Consider the following 20,367-nt stretch of genomic DNA (forward strand, 5'->3'; position numbering starts at 1 on the left):
GCACCAAGTCTCCCACTTGGAAGCCTTGGGGCCGAACGCTTCGGGCACGGTAGCGTCGCAGAGACTGTTGGTACCGTGCCGAATGTAGTAAGGCAACGTCCCGAGCATCTTCGAGCTGGTCCAGCGAGTCCTCTCGGCTGGTCTGGTTGCTTCGGTCGTCGTACGCCCTGGTCCTCGGGGAGCCGTATTCTAAGTCCGTGAGGAGGACGACCTCAGCCCCATAGACTAGAAAAAAACGGCGAGAAACTCGTAGCTCGGCTCGGCGTCGTCCTCAGACTCTAGACTACCGAGGGTAGCTCTTTCATCCTCCGCTTGCCGAACTTGTTGAGGTCGTTGTAGATCCTCGGTTTGAGTCCCTGCAAAATCATACCGTTGGCACGCTCCACCTGCCCATTCGTCATGGGGTGAGCTACGGCGGCCCAGTCCACACGGATGTGGTGGTCGTCGCAGAAGTCCAGGAACTTTTTTCTGGTGAATTGCGTGCCATTGCCGGTGATGATGGAGTTTGGGACCCCGAATCGATGGATGATGTTGGTGAAGAACACCACCGCCTGCTCGGACCTGATGCTGGTCAAGGGGCGGACCTCGATCCACTTGGAGAATTTGTCGATGGCGACCAGTAGGTGCGAGAAGCCCCCGGGTGCCTTTTGCAAGGGACCGACGAGGTCTAGACCCCACACAACAAACAGCCAGGTGATGGGTATCGTCTGCAGGGTCTGAGCGGGCAGGCGTGTCTGCTTTGCGTAGAATTGACACCCCCGGCAGGAGCGAACAATCCTAGTGGCGTCGGCCACCGCGGTTGGCCAGTAGAAACCTTGTCGGAAGGCATTCCCCACGAGGGCTCGAGGTGCTGCATGGTGGCCGCAAGCCCCCAAGTGTATTTCTTGCAACAGCTCTTGTCCTTGGGCGATGCATATGCATCGTTGGAGGATGCCCGAGGGGCTGCGGTGATAGAGCTCCTTTTCATCACCCAGCAAGACGAACGACTTGGCGCGCCGAGCCAGCCGCCGAGCTTTGGCCTTGTCGAGGGGAAGCTCTCCTCGGAGGAGATATTCCAGGTACGAGGTCTGCCAGTTCGGATCTGGTGTGACCCCATTCTGTTCCCCCTCGATGGGCAAGGCCTCCTCCTCGATGGCCGAGGGTACCTCGGGCTGGGCCGAGGCTTCCTCGGGCTCAGGCGTGTCGTTGATCTTGACGGATGGTTGATGTAGGTCTCTGGAGAAGACGTCCGGGGGAACCGTCGTCCGCCCCAAGGCTATCTTCGCCAGCTCATCCACAGTTTCGTTGTTCCGTCGGGTGATGTGGTTGAGCTCCAGCCCGTAGAACTTGTCTTCCAGGCGCCGGACTTCGTCGCAGTAGGCTTCCATCCTCCGGTCGCGGCAGTGGAAGTTCTTCATGACTTGGTCGATGACAAGCTGCGAGTCGCCATGAGCGTCGAGACGCCGGACCCCTAGCTTGATGGCGGTGCACAGCCCGTTAACCAGAGCCTCGTACTCGGCCACGTTGTTTGATGCCGGAAAATGGAGGCGTATCGCGTATGACGTAGCGAAGATGCTTTCCGAGGGGTGAAACGAAGAGCAAGCCAGCGCCTGCTCCTGTTTTCATGAGTGACCCATCGAAGTACATGGTCCAAAGCTCGGGTTGGATTGGAGTTGTTGGTAACTGGGTGTCAGTCCACTCAGCCAGGAAGTTTGCCAAGACCTGGGATTTTATGGCCTCTCGAGGGGCGAATGATAGCGTTTCGCCCATGAGTTCCACCGCCCACTTTGCTATCCTACCCGAGGCCTCACGACACTGGATGATCTCCCCCAGGGGGAAGGATGACACCACAGTCACCGGATGAGACTCGAAGTAGTGTCGCAACTTTCGTCGTGTCAGAATCACTGCGTAGAGCAGCTTCTGGATCTACGGGTAGCGGACTTTGGTCTCGGAAAGCACTTCGCTGATGAAGTAGACTGGCCTCTAGACGAGCAGTGCATGCCCTTCTTCCCGTCTCTCGACTATGATCGTGGAGCTGACCACCTGAGTGGTCGCAGCTACGTAGATCAAGAGGGCTTCTCCTGCAGCGGGGGCGCCAGGATGGGTGCATTTGTAAGGAGCGCCTTAAGGTTTCCGAGGGCTTCCTCGGCCTCGGGGGTCCAAGTGAAGCACTCGGCCTTCCTTAAGAGGCGGTACAGAGGCAAGCCTTTCTCGCCAAGGCGTGAGATGAAGCGGCTCAGAGCCGCAAGGCATCCCATGACCCTCTATACTCCTTTCAAATCTTTGATCAGTCCCATGTTGGTTATGGCCACATTTTTCACCGGATTGGCCTCGATGCCCCGCTCAGAGACGATGAAACCCAGGAGCAGGCCTCGGGGGACTCCGAAGACACACTTCTCGGGATTGAGTTTCATGCCTTTCGCTCTCAGACACTTCAATGTCGTTTCAAGGTCAGAGAGGAGGTCGGAGGCTTTCTTCGTCTTGACAACGATGTCATCGACGTAAGCCTCGACCGTTCTACCGATGTGTTCTCCGAACACGTGGTTCATGCACCTCTGGTAGGTGGCGCCTGCATTGCTCAAACCGAATGGCATTGTAGTGTAATAGTACATGCCAAAAGGTGTGATAAAAGAAGTCGCGAGCTGGTCGAACTCTTTCATCTTGATTTGGTGATAGCCTGAGTAGGCATCGAGGAATGACAGGGTTCCGCACCCAGCAGTGGAGTCCACAATTTGATCGATGCGAGGTAGAGGGTACGGAACCTTCGGACATGCTTTGTTTAAACTGGTGTAGTCTACGCACATCCTCCATTTCCCATCCTTCTTCCTTACAAGAACAGGGTTAGCTAACCATTCGGGATGGAATACCTCTTTGATGAACCCCGCCGCGAGTAGCTTGTGGATCTCCTCGCCTATGGCCCTGCACTTTTCTTCGTCAAAACGGCGCAGGGTTTGCTTCACGGGTCGGGCTCCAGCTCTGATGTCCAGTGAGTGCTCGGCGACATCCCTTGGTATGCCTGGCATGTCCGAGGGACCCCACACAAAAACTTCGGCGTTTGCGCGGAGAAAGTCGACGAGCACTGCTTCCTATTTGGGGTCGAGCTTGGAGCTGATCCGGACTTTCTTGTTGGCGTCGTTGCTAGGGTTGAGAGAGACGGACTTAACCGCCTCGGCTGGTTCAAAGTTGCCAGCGTGCCGCTTCGCGTCGAGCGCCTCCTTGGAGAGGCGTTCTAGGTCGGCGATGAGGGCCTCAGACTCGGCGAGGGCCTCAGCGTACTCCATGCACTCCACGCCGCATTCGTACGCGTGGCGGTACGTGGATCCGACGGTGATGATCCCGTTCGGGCCCGGCATCTTGAGCTTGAGGTAGGTGTAGTTGGAGACGGCCATGAACTTGGCGTAGCATGGCCTTGCCAACACCGCATGGTAGGTTCCTCGGAACCCGACGACCTCGAAGGTGAGAGCTTCCTTTCAGAAGTTGGAGGGAGTCCCGAAGCAGACGGGTAAGTCGATCCATCCGAGGGGCAGGATTCACTTTCCGGGCGCGATCCCGTGGAAGGGTGCCGCACCGGCCCGGACCTCGGACCTATCAACCCCCAAGAGTTCCAGGGTCTCAGCGTAGATGATGTTAAGGCTGCTGCCTCCGTCCATGAGGACTTTGGAGAGCCTAACGTTGCCGATGATCGGATCGACGACGAGCGGGTACCTTCCTGGGCTTGGCAAAAAGTCGAGGTGGTCGCCTCGGTCGAAGGTGATAGGCTTGTTGGACCAGTCTAGGTAGACTGGCGCTGCCACCTTCACCAAGCAGACCTCCCGGCGCTCCTGCTTGCAGTGCCGAGCCGAGGCATTCGCCGTCTGCCCGCCGTAGATCATGAAGCAGTTGTGGACCTCCGAGAACTCTTCTTCCTTGCGGCCCTCCTTCTTGTTGTTGTCATGGCCCTTGCCATCTTCCGCCGGGGGCCCGGTCTTATGGAAGTAGCGCCGGAGCATGACACTTTCTTCAAGGGTGTGCTTGACGGGACCCTGGTGATAGGGGCACGGCTCCTTGAGCATCTTGTCGAACGCGCCGGCCCCTCCAGGAGGTTTCCGAGGGTTCCTGTGCTCGGCCGCAGCGACGAGATTCGCGTCAGCGGCGTCGCGCTTCGCTTGCGACTTGTTCTTGGCCTTCTTCTTCGTGCCCCGCTGGGCGGATGCCTCGGGGGCGTCTTTCTTTGGCTTTCCCTGAGGCTGCTTGTCCTTTCGGAAGATGGCTTCGACCGCCTCCTGACCCGAGGCGAACTTGGTGGCGACGTCCATCAGTTCGCTCGCACTGGTGGGAGTCTTGCGCCCCAGTTTGCTCACCAGGTCTCGGCAAGTGGTGCCGGCAAGGAAAGCCCCGATGACATCCGAGTCGGTAACGTTGGGCAGCTCGGTGCGCTGCTTCGAAAACCGTCGGATGTACGCTCGGAGGGACTCCCCTGGCTGCTGGCGGTAGCTTCGGAGATCCCACGAGTTCCCAGGGCGCACGTACGTGCCTTGGAAGTTTCCCGCGAAAGCCTTGACCAGATCGTCCCAGTCGGAGATCTGCGCAGGAGGCAGATGCTCCAGCCAGGCTCGGGCGGCGTCGAAGAGGAAAAGGGGTAGATTACGGATGATGAGGTTGTCATCGTCCACCCCTCCCAACTGGCATGCTAGTCGGTAGTCCACGAGCCACAGCTCCAGCCTCGTCTCCCCCGAGTACTTGGTAATGGTAGTCGGGGCTCGGAAACAGGCAGGGAACGGCGCTCGTCGTATGGCCCAGCTGAAGACTCATGGACCGGGTGGTTTGGGCGAGGGGCTACGATCCTCCTCGTTGTCGCAGCGTCCCCCGCGCCTGGGATGGTAGCCTCGGCGCACCTTCTCGTCAAGGCGGGCTCGACGGTTGAGACGGTGGTGCTCGTTGCCAAGGCGATCCCAGGCGGCAGGCGCCTCGTCCCGCGTGCGCTCGGGATGGACCGAGGCCTCCCGCATGCGTCGGGAGGACGTCGCGTGATGCTCCGAGGGGTCAGCTCGCCTCCGGGAGGCGGAGCTCTCGGCTCGTCGAACTGCGGCGCCTTCCAGGAGATCCTTGAGTTTGCCCTGGATACGCCGTCCCTCGATGGTGGATGGCTCTGGCATGGCTCAAAGTAGCATCGCCGCTGCAGCTAGGTCCTGGCCGGACCCGATGACGGCCGGGGGCAGCGCTGCCCTGGCATTGTCGACAATGCGGCGCTGGATGTCCCGGGTCCGATGACAGGCTCCTCCGGCGAGTGTTCGGCCTACCCACTCCTGTTCGATGTTCTGTCGGAGCTGCACAAGCCGGCCTGCTTCCCCGTCGACCCGGGCCTGCATCTCACAGATTTGCTCGAGCTGTATGTCCCGACCCCCCGCAGGGACTGGGACCACAGCTAGCTCCCATGGGATGTCAACGCGAGATGCGGGCCCAGGGGGATCGTCAACCTCCGGCATATCGAGGTGGTTGCCTTCGTTGTGATCTCCCTGATCGACGTGGAAACATTCGCGACTTGGGTCGTAACCCTCGTTGTCAAGGCCGTGACCATCGTCAGAACAACCGGAGAGGCAGTGGTCACATGCGGACATGAAGTCTCGCATGGCACCGGGTCATTGAGGCCAGAGAATTCCCAACCAAAGTCGGGGTCGTCCTCTTCCTCGGAACCCGCCGGCCCGAAGGTTGAGACGGCTGTCTGTCGGTCCCAGGTCGACCACATGTGGTACCCCGGAAGGTTTGGATACGCCTTTGCGAAAGTGCTCACCATAGCGGGGTCGCTAGGTGGATCGAAGCTGAATCGAAAGGGTACGGGATGGAAAACGGACGGTACCTCTTGGTCGATGGACGGTGGTGAAGTCGCATCGGGGGCGGAGCACACCGTCATCTCAGGTCCGAGGGTAACGCCCAGCAGATCCTTTACGAGGGTGCTGGCGTTATCAGTCCGCTTGGGGCTGACACGTTGCGGGGAAGTGACACCCATCGTCATCTCAGGTGCGAGGACAATGCCCGACATGTCCCCCGGGGGAGTGCTGGCATCGTCGACTCGCTCCGGTGCAACAGCCGACAAGGTGCCGCCTCCTGCGTGGCCATGGTTGCCCCGTCTCCGCCTCCTCCGGCGAGGAGGGTGGCGAGGACGACCGGAGTGCTCCTCTTCTGCCGCGGGGAGATGCTGTCGCCGAGCTCGCCGTCGCCGGGCGAGTCGGATACCGTCGCTGTCGTCCCGCCGCGAGGGGAGGAGTACCATGTCGTAGCTGCCGTCGAGGGACATGAACTCGAGACTCCCGAAGCGGAGCACCGTCCCAGGCTGAAGAGGTTGCTGAAGACTCCCCATCTGGAACTCAACGGGAAGGCGTTCGTTAACACGCAGCAGGCCCCTACCTGGCGTGCCAACTGTCGGCGTTTCGGACCCGTGGGGTCCCTGGACCGACGAGTGAAATTATCGTTGCGTGCCCCTGCCCAGATGGGTTGGCGCGGGATGGAACACAAGAGGTGGGGCAAGCCTTGTATTATCCCGCACCAGGGGTGCCGCTCATAGTAGGGGTTACAAGCACGTCGCGAGAGGGAGAGAGAGAGAGGGAGCCTGTTCGTTCGCTCCTTCCCCCGCGCGAACCCCCCCTCCAGGATGGCCCTGGACCTCCCTTTTATAGACGCAAGGAGAGGGTCCAGTATACGTGATAGCGTGGCCATCGGAGAAGCGCCTGAGCCCTGTAGGAGCACAGCTGGCAGCGCGGCAAGGATCCTGCTGACGTCTCCTTGCTACCGTAAGGGGCTGAGAGCCACCGGCGTCATGGTTGCACGCGGGGCACCATCATTACCCGTCGCCGGGGTAAGCCAGATGGGACGTCGGTCTTGTTCCTTGTAGCCTGAGCTGGCTAGGGATAGGGTATTGATGTATCCCTTGTTGGCGCGGTCGGTCCGAGCCCAAGGTCGGGCGAGGCGGAGACTTCTCTTAAGGCCGAGGCCGGGGTCGGGCGAGGACGCGATTCCTCCCGAGACCGAGGTCGAGGCCGAGTCCGGGGGTCGAGCGAGGAGGAGACCTCCTCCCGAGGCTGGAGCCTGAGGTCGAGCGAGGGGGAGGCCTCCTCCCGAGGCCGGAGCCTGAGGTCGGGCGAGGCGGAGCTTCCTATTGTGCCCGAGGCCGAACTCGGTGGTTGATTGTGACTTGTTGTCAGCTTCGCCTGGGTGGTTGGCACGGCAGTCGGAGCGGGGCGAGCGACGCTGTTTTCCCGTCATATCGGACAATAAAGGGGGGGGGCGAAGTGACTGCGGTCACTTCAGCCCTGCCAACTGAGACGCGTGTGTCAGGATACGGTGTCAGACAATCCTCGCATTGAATGCGCCTGCATGTGGTCGGTTGGTGAGGCGGTTTGGCCAAGGCTGCTTCACAACGAAGCCTGCCCGAGCCGGGCTTCGGGAGAGCCGAGGGGGTGCCCGCTGCCTGAGGAGGCCCTCGGGCGAGGCGTGAACTCGTCTGGGACTACTGCTCCAGCCCGAGGCTGGGCTCGGGCGAGGTCGCGTCCCTTTGGTAGACGAAGCCTTGACTTGGACCGCGCCCGCCAGTTGGTCTGAGGGTGTTTACCAGCCGTGATTAGGAGTGTTGGGGGTACCCCTAATTATGGTACCCGACAACACTGGTGCCACATCCCAAGCAAAACATTGTGGGAACCAAGTGGGTGTTCCACAACAAACAGGACGAGCACGGGGTGGTGACAAGGAACAAGGCTCGACTTGTGGCAAAAGGGTATGCCCAAGTTGCAGGTTTGGACTTTGAGGAGACTTTTGCTCCTGTGGCTAGGCTAGAGTCGATTCGTATTTTGTTAGCCTATGCCGCTCACCATTCTTTCAGGTTGTTCCAAATGGACGTGAAGAGCGCTTTCCTTAACGGGGCAATCAAGGAGGAGGTATACGTGGAGCAACCCCTGGCTTTGAGGATGAACGGTACCCCGACCACGTGTGTAAGCTCTCTAAGGCGCTCTATGGACTTAAGCAAGCCCCAAGAGCATGGTATGAATGCCTTAGAGACTTTTTAATTGCTAATGCTTTCAAGGTTGGGAAAGCCGATCCAACTCTTTTCACTAAGACTTGTGACGGTGATCTATTTGTGTGCCAAATTTATGTCGATGACATAATATTTGGTTCTACTAACCAAAAGTCTTGTGAAGAGTTTAGCAGGGTAATGACGCAAAAATTCGAGATGTCGATGATGGGAGAGTTGAACTACTTCCTCGGGTTCCAAGTGAAGCAACTCAAGGACCGCACATTCATCTCTCAAACGAAGTATACGCAAGACTTGCTCAAGAGGTTTGGGATGAAGGACGCCAAGCCCACAAAGACTCCAATGGGAACCGACGGACATGTCGACCTCAACAAAGGAGGTAAGTCCGTAGATCAAAAGGCATACCGGTCTATGATAGGGTATTTACTTTATTTATGTGCTAGTAGACCGGATATTATGCTTAGTGTATGCATGTGTGCTAGATTTCAATCCGACCCAAGGGAGTGTCACCTTGTGGTCGTTAAGCGAATTCTTAGATATTTAGTTGCTACGCCTTGCTTCGGGATCTGGTATCCAAAGGGGTCTACCTTTGACTTAATTGGATATTCAGACTCCGATTATGCTGGATGTAAAGTCGATAGGAAGAGTACATCAGGGACGTGCCAATTCCTAGGAAGGTCCCTGGTGTCGTGGAGTTCTAAGAAACAAACTTCTGTTGCCCTATCCACCGCTGAGGCCGAGTATGTTGCCGCAGGACAGTGTTGCGCGCAACTACTTTGGATGAGGCAAACCCTCCGGGACATTGGCTACAATCTGAGCGAAGTCCCACTCCTATGTGACAATGAGAGTGCTATCCGCATGGCGGACAATCCTGTTGAACACAGCCGCACAAAGCACATAGACATCCGACATCACTTTTTGAGAGACCACCAGCAAAAGGGAGATATCGAAGTGTTTTATGTTAGCACCGAGAACCAGCTAGCCGATATCTTTACCAAGCCTTTAGATGAGAAGACCTTTTGCAGGCTGCGTAGTGAGCTAAATGTCTTAGATTCGCGTAACTTGGATTGATATAGAGCATACATGTGTTTTATGCTTTTGATCATGTTCCATTATGCATTTTATTGCTCATTTATGGTGCTCAAGTTGTGCAAGGGATCCCCCGGACCTCACAAGTCCATGTGTGAATGATGCACATACTTAGGGGGAGAAATGCTACAACTTGACCCTTTGAGACTAACCGTGTGCTTGAGTTTTCTTAAATCAGTCTCAGAGGAGGTTTGAAAGGGAAAAGGTGAACTTGGACCATGCAAGACTTCCACTGCACTCCGATGAGAGGGTAATTTACTCTAAGTTCATCTCCATGCTCTTATTGCCTTTTTACTCTTAATTAAAGATTTTGGTGAGGCAATGGGGTTTAAGGGCCAATAATTATCCCGTTTTGGTGCTTAATGCCAAAGGGGGAGAAATTAAGGCCAAAGCAAGAAATGGATCAGCTACCACTTGAGAATTTTGAAAATAGTAGAGTTAGAGCTTTTGTTTTGTCAAAATACTCTTATTGTCTCTTATTGTCAAAAGTTGGTCTCTTGTGGGGAGAAAGTTTGATTATGGGAAAAGGGGGAGTTTTTGAATCTTTGATCAATTTCTCTTGGAATACCTCTCTCTATGCCTCAACAAGTGACTTTGACTTAGAGATAGGAAATTGAGTTTGATTTGCAAAAACAAACCAAGTGGTGGCAAAGAATGATCCAAATATGCCAAGTTTGAATCAAAAACAAATTTTTGTTCTCATTTGCATTGATGTTGCACTTATTTAGTTGCTTTTTGTTGTGTTGGCATAAATCACCAAAAAGGGGGAGATTGAAAGGGAAATGTGCCCCTTGGGTCATTTCTATAAGATTTTGGTGATTAAGTGCTCCACATAAAAATGCTTTGAGTAATATTTGTGCCAAAGACTCAAGAAGTGCAAATCAAGATTAAAGGTATGTTTCTAGACTTAGTACATTGTTTTGAAGACTAATGTATTGTGTCTAAGTGCTAGAAACAGGAGAAATCGCTTTGGAGAAAAGTTGGCTATGTTCAGCCAAAAGGCTGCTCGGTCTGGGTGCACCGGACAGTGTCCGGTGTGCCAGGACCAGTCCTGGTGAACAACCTTCTCTCGGGTGTAACACCCTGAATTTAGGGGTATAAAATTTCTTTTCTAATATCCACTAAATTCAGGTGTTACCCTCTCTTTTCTTTGCTTTACTTCTCTTTTTCATAAATATTGAGGAGTTATTTTGTATTATAAAAATATTAATCGTAGTAAGTTAAAACCCTAGGGAGTTATTGTTGTTGCATCACATGCTGGAGCATCTAATTTTGTATGGTGTTTTGTGTTGTCGTGCCTTCATTTAAACTCATGAAGCATGTGTGACTTTGAATTTAAAAGCTAGAGCTATATTCAAATAGAAAGAAGAAAATAGAAAACCCCCCCTCTCTCTCCCCCCTGGGCTGGCTTTCTGGCGCGGCCCAGCCAGCCGGCCGGCTCCCTCCCCCGCGGCCCAGCTGGCGCACAGCGCGGCCCAGCTCGGTGGCCCAGCCCCCCCCCCCCCCCCCCCCCCCCCCCCCGCGCGCCTCAACCGCCCGCCCCGCTCCCCTCGCGCTCGTGCGCGCTGGGTGTTTACCCAGCCGCCGCCGCCCCCTTCGGGCCCCACCCGTCAGCCCCACCCCTCCCCCAAACCTCCCTCTCTCTCTCCCCTACCCCGCGCATGTCTCTCCCTCTCTCCCTCGACGCCGATCGCCCTCACCCCCACGCGGTAAGCCTCCCCTCCCTCCTCTCTCCTATCCCCTCCCTTCCCCCCTCCCCGGCCATGGCGCTGTCCGGCCGGCCCTGGCCCCCTCTCCCTCGGTGCGGTCCGGCCTCGGCCCCATCCCGGCGCGGCGCGCTCGCCCGCCCCGTCCCCGGCGCACGGCTCGGCCCTCGTGCCTGGCCGCGGCGCGGCTTCCCCCGCCCCGACCCACTCGGCCGCCGTCCCACGCGCGCGGCACCCTGCCCCCACCGTGGCCCGGCTCCGGCGCGCTCGCCCTCGTTCGCGTCCGCCCCAGCTCCCTCCCTCCCCGAGCGGTGGTGCGCTCGCTCGGCCCGGCGCGGCCTGCCCGGCCCCGGCATGGCTCACGGCGCCCTTGCGCGACCAGCGCGGCTCGAGCAGCCCCGGCATAGCCACTCGCGCCCTTGCGCGTCGCGCAGGACTGGTTCGTGGTGAGATGGATTGTGGCCACACAGGATACCATCGTATTGAATCGTGAACGAGTACGTATTCAATGTGTATGCATAGCAGATACGTCTGATCCTGTTTTAATTGTGATAACTTCGTAATCGTGTCGAATGCACGTCAATAATAGTAATTTGTCGCATCGCAGGTTTTGGCTAACTAGTGTATTGTTCGTTCGTCTAATGGTTAATAAAATGACTTTCTAATTTAATAGGAATGCAGTATCGATTAGCGATTCTAGCATATCGTCGCGTTGTAGCGTGAGTCGCTATTCACGCACTTTAATAAAATTGTTGTGTCACTTCGTTAATGTTAAATAAGTGATTTCCTATTTATTTGTCGGTCATTCAATTAACAACTCAATCGAATCAAATTTATAATGTTAATTATGTGTTTGTCACGCGCCTTTCGCGTGTGTCGTGCGTCTCATCGCGTGTTGCTCGCGCAGGTTGCACGTGCTATTTCGCGTGTGTCGATCGCGAGTGTCGCGCGTGTTGTCCGCACGCGTTGTCGCTCGACGTTCGCGCGTATCGCCCGTTGTCCGCGCACGAGATTAGGCGGTTCGCCTATTTTGGCTCAGGTCAGTTAATTAGCTATTTGGGTAATCATTAACTATTAAAATAGTATTTCAGTCGGAACAAAGTAGTAGTTTTAATCTACATTTAATAAAGGTAGATTAATATAATCATGTCGAACTAAATGTTATAGTCAATACTTGTTTAGCGTAAACGCGATATCTTCTCAACCGTAGCTTCGAGTTCGACGTTTCTTTCCCTCGCGTGACCGTAGTGTCGAGCTCTATTTTATGTTGCATGTTTTTATAACATTTTATCTTGTATGGTGTAATGTTCTTATGCATATATATGTGTTTGTTTGCTTGTGCCTGTTCGTCTTCGCTTCGCGTTGCGAGTAGTTTGCGATCCGTTTCCGAGCTTCGAGGGATCGAAGAGTTGGCGACCAAGTGATCTAGCTCTTCGAGTTCTACAGAATGAAGACCCTGAGCATCTGTTTGGCGAAGGCAAGTGTCCCTTGACCCATCTATGTCCTACTCATTCTTATAACTCACTCCCCGCATTTACACACTTTATACCTAAGGATTTACTAGCTTTTGTCTATCTTGTCCTTGTCTACCTATTTTGGTTGGGTTATTATAGTTTAGCTTTATGCTAGTGCTTCACATTAATCAATGAACATGATGAGATTATCTATGATATGTTGTTTTCCCTTTTGATTATGATGATGGTACTGTGACATTTAAGGGGACTCAAGCTGTTTCTCGAGTGCCTCTCCGTAAGGACCTATTCGTTGGATGACCGCCCGGGAAAACAGTGCAACCATGAGGGCGGAGTGGGACGCCCTTAGCTGAATAATTAGAGGAACTGAGGTGTAGTTCGCTTCGCCGCCGTGCCATCAATGGGGCTCGGTGTATGCGGCTCGCTCTGCCAAGTTTGGAAAGGGCACTTTGGGTTAATAACTTGGGTTAATGCTAAAAGCTGGCTTTCTACTAGTAATAATAACCTGATCAACTAAAAGCAATTGCTCGACTTAACCCCACATAAAGCTAGTCCACTGTAGCCAAACGGGACATTTGCTGAGTACGTTGATGTGTACTCACCCTTGCTTTCACAAAACACCAAGTTGCCTTTGGTGCAATCTATGCTCAGGTAAAGAAGAAGGTGTCGAGGCGGATCTCCAGGAGTTCCAGGACTTTGATGAGTTCGAGGATTAGGCTAGCGACCTCCCCCAGTCAGCTGCCTGTGGTGGGTTGTTTACGTTGGCTACGTTTCGATTCTGTGTACTTTGATTTATATTATGTAAATGGCTCTAGTCTGTAATATTATTACTTACTTTTTACTGTAATTCGAAGCATTGTGTTATGATGAGTCATTTATGTAATCGCTGTGTACGTGAATTACTGATCCTGACACGTACATGGTTCGCATTCGGTTTACCTTCAAAACCGGGTGTGACATAAGTGGTATCAAAGCCGTGCTGACTGTAGGACCGCTAGCCTAGAGTAGCATTGGCCGTTTTAAGGACTTATTGACTATTACTTCACCTCACCCTTGATGCTGCTTCAAAATATTAGTCACCTCGACTAATTCTATGCTATGCTTCTATATATCACCTTGCTAAATGTATTTTTATTCTAGTATTGTCTATTCTTTACTCATTCATTCCATTAGATCTGATCTCACCCTTGTGCTTATGACATCTTTGTAGATGACCCTAACCATAGCCTTGTCTTTTGGGATTCTTTTTCCATTATTAAATTGCTACCATTTGACCATCTCTATTCCCTTGGTATTGACATGCTTTTATCCCCGGATTCTTCAATACTCTTGTTTCAAATACTTACCTCTAAAAACTCTGCTACCTATTTAAACATTTTAGTTTATATGTCAATGATTTTACAGTCTTTTGAGACTCTTTCCTATTCTATTGTTAAGTTGTTATCTTTTGGAAATTTGTACTCTCTTGGTCTTGGTATGCTCGTATCCTTGGAAGCTTGCAAAATGTTATTTTTATATATGCTCACCTTTATATCCCATGTCTATTTAAAACATCTTAGCTCATATGCCATTGACCACCCTTGTTTCTCGATGATCCCTTTGCAATCATTTTATTTCGCACATTCTTGGTGATCTCACTGTTTCCTTATAACTTCCATCGGTAATGAATTTTTACTTCAACCATTCTATTGGAACCCTACCTATTTTACCCTTGATTGTTTTCTCCACCTTTCCATTTCGCGAGTCTTACCTTAATTCTATCCTTTGTCATATTTTTTTACTGATATCATCTTTAGCTTTGTCATTTCTACATATCACCTTGTTGGTTATTGTATACCTACCCTATAAAATTTTCCCTTTTCCATCTCAAATTGAGAGTTGTATTTACCCATTTTCCCTTGGATGTATCATATTCCTTACCGCTTGAACTTCCAACCCCGTCGTTTAATGTGTTTTGTTTGACATCGCCTTTACCCTTGTGACCCTACCTTGCTGCTTGTCGTATGTCTGCCACTTAAAACCTCCCTTCTCCCCTCTCAATTTGGGAGTGGTGTTTTACTTACCCTACGCTTGGTCATAACCTCATCTCTGCCACGTGCAAATCTTGCTTTAACGTCATTCTTTGTTGTACTCATACCCTTGGTTCTTCTATACCTTTACCTCTTCTCTTACACCCTTTTCTGTTATCGCCTTCAACCCTTGTAATACCTATATTTTTACCACGACGCTTACTTTGAACCTAGCTTTTGGAGCCTTCTCCTTTCCCTCCTAGTTTAGGAGCGGTGTTTTACTTATCTCACCCTTGGCAATATCCTCTTCTTCACTGCGTGTAAGCCTTGACATAACTCCATTCTTTGTTGTAATCATGCCACTGGCTCTCCAATGCCCTCATCTTTTGTCTCATACCCTTGTCTGTTATCGCCTTTGACCCTTGCGTTATAGATGTCTTCTACCTAAATGCTTACCTTGAACTTATCCTTTAAAAGCCTTCCCTTTCTTTCGACCAAGTTTGAGAGTTGTGAGCTACCTATCTCTTCCTTAGTTTCTTTTCACTTCATGTCGCCTTACAAGTTGTCTTAATTCCATCTGTTGCTGTGTTTTTATTTGCTATCACCATCACCTTATCGTCCATCGATCTTGCCTTGATACTCATCTTTATTAATACTCTTCAAAAATCTCCTCTCTTCCACCTCAATTTGAGAGCGACAATTTACCTATCTGGCCCTTGGACGTACCCTCTCCTTTTTCATTTGATGGTCCGGTCTTAACTCCGTTATTTATGGTACTTATATCCTTCGTCTTATGCCCATTTGTATCCTCTCATACATCCTTGTCTGTTATTACATTTAAAACCCTCGTGATATCTATATCCTTGCCTTCCTGCTTACCTTGAACCTACCCTTTGAAGCCCCTTCTTTTCCATCACTGTTCAAGGATAATGCCTCATCTATTTCATCATTGACTCCTCCCCCTTCTTTGACACCTTGTAAGTTTTGTCTAGAGCACCTTCTTTTGTTGTGGGTTTGTCCGTTATCACCTTAATCCTTGTTATCCTTTGATCATTACCTTGATTCTTATCCTGCACCCGCATTGCATTTTAAAGCCTCCTCTCTCCTAGTTCAGTTCGAGAGTGTTGTTTTACCTATCACACCCTTGGTTATTTCGTTTTCTTTGCCACTTTGCAAGCTTTGTATTATCTTAGCTCCATCCTTAGTGGTGCTTTGGTTTGTTATGACCATTACCTTCGTAGTCTTTTTATCGTACATTGATGCTTATCATATGCCTACCTTTTGAATTAGCATCTCTCTCATCTCGATTCAAGAATGGTGTTTACCTACCCTGCCCTTGGTTGCATTTTTCTCCCTTGTCGATTACAATCCTTGCTTTAACGCCCTCCCTTATTGTGCACATGTCCCTATCCTACACGTCTTGTTCTTCTCCTTGTACTTCGACAACCTTAAAGATTAGTTATTCCCTTTTCAGGACAGACCACCATTTAATTAAAAGTTACGTATAGCAACGAGATGTTTGTTGTTGTATGCTTGTGTTGTTTGTCTTTGTGTTATGACTGATTTGCTTCTTTGTGATGAGTGTTGGTGTGTTGTGGCCCCTGGGTCCGCAATGGCATCGGTTTACTAGTTGAGTGCCATAGAGTTAGGTAGCTGGGTGGTCTCCCTTTTCTCTCTTTAATCTATCTATGCTTACCTTTTCTATCTATACTCTTCCCTTTTGCACCTGTCCAGTTGGCATCCTGCAACCTCTCTTACTCAGTCAAGATCAGAGTTCGCAGCATCTTCATCAAGTGTGTATCAATGCTCCTGTTAAGGGGGTTAGCTGCTAACCCCAGTGAAGACAATGCAATCAACATCAACCAACAAGAATCAAGTGGCGCAATGGAAGCGTGTGTGGGTCCTAACCCACATGTCCAAGAGATCCTCAAGAATCGCATCAATTGGTCTTGAGCACCTGAAGGTCAAAGCAACCAGTCCACAAGTTAAGCTTGCAGATTCAAAGTCAACTCAGGAAAGTCGTGAACAACCGATGAACCAGCCTTGTTTTTCTTGCTAGCTTCTTCTTGAATCTCGAGGGCGAGATTCTGTTAAGAGGGTTAGATTTGTAACACCCTGAATTTAGGGGTATAAAATTTCTTTTCTAATATCCACTAAATTCAGGTGTTACCCTCTCTTTTCTTTGCTTTACTTCTCTTTTTCATAAATATTGAGGAGTTATTTTGTATTATATAAATATTAATCGTAGTAAGTTTAAACCCTAGGGAGTTATTGTTGTTGCATCACATGCTGGAGCATCTAATTTTGTATGGTGTTTTGTGTTGTCGTGCCTCCATTTAAACTCATGAAGCATGTGTGACTTTGAATTTAAAAGCTAGAGCTATATTCAAATAGAAAGAAGAAAATAGAAAACCCCCTCTCTCTCCCCTGGGCTAGCTTTCTGGCGTGGCCCAGCCAGCCGGCCGGCTCCCTCCCCTGCGGCCTAGCTGGCGCGCAGCGCGGCCCAGCTCGGCGGCCCAGCCCCCCCCGCCTCAACCGCCCGCCCCGCTCCCCTCGCGCGCGTGCTCGCTGGGTGGTTACCCAGCCACCGCCGCCCCCTGCGGGCCCCACCCGTCAGCCCCACCCCTCCCCCAAACCTCCCTCTCTCTCTCCCCTACCCCGCGCATGTCTCTCCCTCTCTCCCTCGACGTCGTTCGCCCTCGCCCCCGTGGTAAGCCTCCCCTCCCTCCTCTCTCCTCTCCCCTCCCTTCCCCCCTCCCCGGCCATGGCGATGTCCGGTCGGCCCTGGGCCCCTCTCCCTCGGCGCGGTCCGGCCTCGGCCCCATCCCGGCGCGGCGCCCTCCCCCGCGGCGCGCTCGCCCGCCCCGTCCCCGGCGCACGGCGCGTCCCTCGTGCCTGGTCGCGGCGTGGCCCCCCTGCTCGACGCGGCGGCGCGGCTTCCCCCGCCCCGACCCACTCGGTCGCCGTCCCACGCACGCGTGCCCGCGGCGCGGCGCGCGTGGCACCCTGCCCCGGTCGTGGCGCGGCCCGGCTTCGGTGCGCTCGCCCTCGTTCACGTCCGCCCCGGCTCCCTCCCTCCCCGCGCGGTGGTGCGCTCGCTCGGCCCGGTGCGGCCTGCCTGTGCGGCGGCTCGGTGCGGCCTGCCCGACGCGGCCAGCGCGGCCCCGACATGGCTCACGGCACCCTCGCGCGACCAGCGCGGCTCGAGCAGCCCCGGCACAGCCACTCGCGCCCTTGCGCGTCGCGCAGGACGGTTCGTGGTGAGATGGATTGTGGCCACATGGGATACCATCATATTGAATCATGAACGAGTACATATTCAATGTGTATGCATAGCAGATACGTCTGATCCTGTTTTAATTGTGATAACTTCGTAATCGTGTCGAATGCACGTCAATAATAGTAATTTGTCGCATCGCAGGTTTTGGCTAACTAGTGCATTGTTCGTTCGTCTAATGGTTAATAAAATGACTTTCTAATTTAATAGGAATGCGGTATCGATTAGCGATTCTAGCATATCGTCGCGTTGTAGCATGAGTCTCTATTCACGCACTTTAATAAAATCGTTGTGTCACTTCGTTAATGTTAAATAAGTGATTTCCTATTTATTTGTCGGTCATTCAATTAACAACTCAATCGAATCAAATTTATAATGTTAATTATGTGTTTGTCACGCGCCTTTCACGTGTGTCGCGCGTCTCACCGCGTGTTGCTCGCGCAGGTTGCACGTGCTATTTCGCGTGTGTCGATCGTGAGTGTCGCGCGTGCTGTCCGCACGCGTTGTCGCTCGACGTTCGTGCGTATCGCGCGTTGTCCGCGCGCGAGATTAGACGGTTCGCCTATTTTGGCTCAGGTCAGTTAATTAGCTGTTTGGGTAATCATTAACTATTAAAATAGTATTTCAGTCGGAACAAAGTAGTAGTTTTAATCTACATTTAATAAAGGTAGATTAATATAATCATGTCGAACTAAATGTTATAGTCAATACTTGTTTAGCGTAAACGCGATATCTTCTCAACCGTAGCTTCGAGTTCGACGTTTCTTTTCCTCGCGTGACCGTAGTGTCGAGCTCTATTTTATGTTGCATGTTTTTATAACATTTTATCTTGTATGGTGTAATGTTCTTATGCATATATATGTGTTTGTTTGCTTGTGCCTGTTCGTCTTTGCTTCGCGTTGCGAGTAGTTTGCGATCCGTTTCTTAGCTTCGAGGGATCAAAGAGTTGGTGACCAAGTGATCTAGCTCTTCGAGTTCTACAGAATGAAGACCCTGAGCATCTGTTTGGTGAAGGCAAGTGTCCCTTGACCCATCTATGTCCTACTCATTCTTATAACTCACTCCCCACATTTACACACTTTATACCTAAGGATTTACTAGCTTTTGTCTATCTTGTCCTTGTCTACCTATTTTGGTTGGGTTATTACAGTTTAGCTTTATGCTAGTGCTTCACATTAATCAATGAACATGATGAGATTATCTATGATACGTTGTTTTCCCTTTTGATTATGATGATGGTACTGTGACATTTAAGGGGGCTCGAGCTGTTTCTCGAGTGCCTCTCCGTAAGGACCTGTTCGTTGGATGACCGCCCGGGAAAACAGTGCAACCATGAGGGCAGAGTGGGACGCCCTTAGCTGAATAATTAGAGGAACTGAGGTGTAGTTCGCTTCGCCGTCGTGCCGTCAATGGGGCTCGGTGTATGCGGCTCGCTCTGCCAAGTTGGTTTGCCCCTTGGGGAGGAGTGCAGTACATTTAGGAAACCTAACGGGTGGCTACAGCCTCAGGGAATCTTTGTAAAGGCTTCGTAGTGAATCCCTGGACATTCACCTCGGGTGTGAATAACGGTCTTGCAAGCCCGGGCTAGAGAGGGAATCACGGCTTGTGGGTAAAGTGCGCAACCTCTGCAGAGTGTTATGAAACTGATATATCAGTCGTGCTCACGGTTATGAGCAGCCAAGGGAGCTCCATTGATTAGTGATACCTGATCAGAGATGGTTTGTTTACAGATGATGATGAGGAGGATGGTTATGATTATGCTTATAGTAATGGTAAGTGGTATTCTTTCTGTTTGGAAAGGGCACTTTGGGTTAATAACTTGGGTTAATGCTAAAAGCTGTCTTTCTACTAGTAATAATAACCTGATCAACTAAAAGCAATTGCTCGACTTAACCCCACATAAAGCTAGTCCACTGTAGCCAAATGGGACATTTGCTGAGTACGTTGATGTGTACTCACCCTTGCTTTCACAAAACACCAGGTTGCCTTTGGTGCAATCTATGCTCAGGTAAAGAAGAAGGTGTCAAGGCGGATCTCCAGGAGTTCCAGGACTTTGATGAGTTCGAGGATTAGGCTAGCGACCTCCCCCAGTCAGCTGCCTGTGGTGGGTTGTTTACGTTGGCTACGTTTCGATTCTGTGTACTTTGATTTATATTATGTAAATGGCTCTAGTCTGTAATATTATTACTTACTTTTTACTATAATTCGAAGCATTGTGCTATGATGAGTAATTTATGTAATCGTTGTGTACGTGAATTACTGATCCTGACACGTACATGGTTCGCATTCGGTTTACCTTCAAAACCGGGTGTGACATCGAGTCTCGACGGCGGCGTACGGCTATAAATCACCGGACTGTCCGGTGGTGCACCGGACTGTCCGGTGAGTCTTCTGCGGCGTAGTCGCCGCTCTCGGGAAACAGTCAACAGGCGTACGGCTAAAATTCACCGGACTGTCCGGTGAGGCACCGGACTGTCCGGTGAGCCAACGGTCGGGCGTGCCAACGGTCGGCCGCGCAATCCGCGCGTGACGCGTGGCTGGGCCAACGGTCATATGGGGGCACCAGACTGTCCGGTGTGCACCAGACTGTCCGATGTGCACCGGACAGTGTCCGGTGCGCCAACGGCTCCAAACCTTCAACGGTCGGCTGCGCCAATTTAGGAAAGCAATCTGCACCGGACTGTGAACAGTGCTTGTCCGGTGGTGCACCGGACTGTCCGGTGCGCCACCCGACAGAAGGCAAGATTTGCCTTCCTGGATTGTTTCCAACGGCTCCTAGCTGCCTTAGGGCTATAAAAGGGACCCCTAGGCGCATGGAGGAGTACACCAAGCA

Source organism: Zea mays, chromosome 8, assembly GCF_902167145.1.
Source record: "Zea mays cultivar B73 chromosome 8, Zm-B73-REFERENCE-NAM-5.0, whole genome shotgun sequence".
Classification (NCBI taxonomy): domain Eukaryota; kingdom Viridiplantae; phylum Streptophyta; class Magnoliopsida; order Poales; family Poaceae; genus Zea; species Zea mays.